Here is a 2,500-nt window from a genome sequence, read left to right as displayed (position 1 = left end):
TCGCCACCACGCGGCCGGCGCCGCCGAACGCCGTCGCCGCGGGTTTTCCGTGCGCGCGCGCGCTCGCACGTTCCTGAGTTCGCCCGGAAAGGCCCGGCTCCCGCGCGGGAGGCGCGTGCGTGCGTGAGGGAGGGGGAGGGGGCGTCCCCTCCCCCCGCCGCTCCCCGGAGGCGCTCTCCTCGTCCTGTCGCCCGCCGCCGCCGTCGTCTCGTGCGGCTCGTCCTCCGACGCGCGCGGGTGCGTCGACCTGTCGGCCGCGGACGCCGCGCCCCCGCCGGCTCCCCGCTTCCCGCGTCTGCGCGGGAAGCAAGAGGGGGGGATGCCGGCGGGGCAACGCGGCGAGCACGGCCGGCAGAGCACCGGCCTGCTCGGCGGGCCGGGGGGCGAGCGTCGAGCGACGGCGGCGGCACCGGGGGCCGCAAGCGCGACAGCCGAGGGGTGTCGCCGTCTTCGGGGGGCGGCAGCTCCTGGGGGGGGGGGGTGGGGCGGCGCCGGCGGCGGCGCCGTCTACCCCCCCGCGCGCGGGACAGGGCTGTCTCCGGGCGTTCCGGGCCGTGGCGCGGGTGTGCGCACGGCGTTTCGGGCGGCGCGGCGGCCGGACCCGCGAACCTCCCCTCCGACCCGGCACGGCTGCCTCTCGAAGAGGGAGCCGTGGCGGAAGGGGGGGCGCGAGCACGGTCTCGGCCGCTGGCGCCGCCCGGGGCGGGCGAGGCCCCCCCCCGGCCGGGTCGCGTCCCGCTGCGAGCGGGCGGCCCGAGCCACGTCTCTCCCCCCGGGCGCAGCGCCGGGCTATCGAGGGAAACCCGGGCCCCGGGGCTAAGGAGGACGAGGTGGTGGCGGCGGATGCCGGGCGCGCCCCCGCGGGCGGACGCTCCCCCGAGGGCGGCAGCCGGGGGAGGCACCCCCGCGGGGCCATGCAGGTCGTTTCCCTCACCCCAGGGCCAGGTACCTAGCGTCCGCGCTTCGGCGGCCCTCCCTCGGCCGAGTCCGGGGGTCAAAGGCCAAAGGAGCCGGGCGGCGGTTTAAAGACTCGAGCGGCACGGCGCGAGCCGCGGGGGGGGCGTCCGCCCCCGCGGGCCGCCGTGCCGGAGAAGGGGGGGCGTCTCGCTGCCCCAACCTGCCCCCCCTCTCCGCGGGCCGGTCTCGGCGGAGAGACCGCGGCGCGGGTCGGCCGCGGCCGACCTGCCCGCCCTCGCAAACGGGGCCACCCGCCGGCCGGAGCGCGGGCTCCGCGCCGGGGGAAAGAAAAAGGCGCGGCGAGCCCCCGCGGGGGGGGGCGGCCGCCGGGGGGCCGCCCCGCGCCTTTGGACGCTCGCGCTGCGGCCGCGCTCGGGGCGCGCCGCGCTCCCCTCTCCCGCTCCTCGCCCCGCCCTCGGCGCCCAGGGAAAGAAAGGGGGGGGCGAGCCACACCCCCCCAGGCCGAGCGGCGGCGGCGCCGCTCGGCGTGCCGGTCGGTGCCGGTCGTCCGTCGGGTCGTCCGGGAGGGTTCCCCGGCCGCATCCGCTGGCGGCCGTCCTGTCCCGCGTTTCCCCGCCCGTCGCTTCCGTCTCGAGGGCGGGCGCGCGGCGCGGGGGCGTCCCGCTCCGGGTCTTCGCGTGGAAACGGGGAGAGTGGGAGCCGCCCCCCGCGCTCAGCGCCGTCCGCCTTTCCGCTGGGGCCGTGCCGGCGGCCCCAGGGGGCCGAGGCGAGAAGCGGCTGCGGCGGCGGTTTTCGCGGCGGCGGTGGCGGCCGCCGCCGCCGGGCGGGGTGGCCGGGTTCGCCCATCCGGCGCGGGCCGGTGGGCGGCCGCGCGTCGCCGGCTCGCGCTCCAGTGGCCGGCCGCGCTTCCTCCGGCGTCGGTGGAAGGCGGCGTCGGCGCCGAGGTTCGCCGGCGGGGCGAGAGGCGACCGTGGTGGGCGGAGCCGGCTCGTCGCAGCGCGGGCGCAGCCGGGCGTCCGGCTCCCGAGCGAAGGCGGGCAGGCGTCGCGGCCGGGCGTGCCGTAGCCTCCGGGGGGAGGCCGGTCCGAGCCCGGGCGCCTGGGCCGCCCCCGAAGCGCGCCAAGGGTGTGTGTGTGTTGCGTACGTTTCCCCAGGGTCGGTCGGGAGCGCGGGCTCCCCCGCCCTTTGGCCGCTCGGGGTTTTCCGTTGTTTTCCGTTTCCCCTGTGCTCGTACGGTCAAGCCGAGGCGAGGGCCTCTCCGTCGCGCCGCGTCGCGCCGCCGCGCCGCGCCCCCTCCGCGCGTGCGGAGGGGGGTGGGCGGCGGCGGGGCCGGCGGTCGGTCCGGCCGTCCTCAGAGAAGGGGCCGCTCTCGGCGAGCGGTCCCGGCCCCTCCGCGCGCGCGGGGCGGTGCCGAAACCGAGACAACTCTTAGCGGTGGATCACTCGGCTCGTGCGTCGATGAAGAACGCAGCTAGCTGCGAGAATTAATGTGAATTGCAGGACACATTGATCATCGACACTTCGAACGCACTCGCGGCCCCGGGTTCCTCCCGGGGCTACGCCTGTCTGAGCGTCGCTTTAC

General features: G+C 79.2%; 1 non-coding gene across 1 annotated transcript; it reads left to right on the top strand.

The window, feature by feature from the left end:
• Positions 1-2,341: 2,341 nt before the first annotated feature.
• Positions 2,342-2,494, top strand: LOC142359495 (5.8S ribosomal RNA). The gene has a single exon (XR_012762400.1). It is a non-coding gene; the product is annotated as a 5.8S ribosomal RNA (ribosomal RNA).
• Positions 2,495-2,500: the final 6 nt, after the last annotated feature.

The sequence above is a fragment of the Opisthocomus hoazin genome, unplaced genomic scaffold (assembly GCF_030867145.1).
Source record: "Opisthocomus hoazin isolate bOpiHoa1 unplaced genomic scaffold, bOpiHoa1.hap1 HAP1_SCAFFOLD_194, whole genome shotgun sequence".
Classification (NCBI taxonomy): Eukaryota; Metazoa; Chordata; class Aves; order Opisthocomiformes; family Opisthocomidae; genus Opisthocomus; species Opisthocomus hoazin.
The sequence above is the reverse complement of the archived record's forward strand: the minus strand, read 5'-3'. Positions and strand labels throughout refer to the sequence as shown.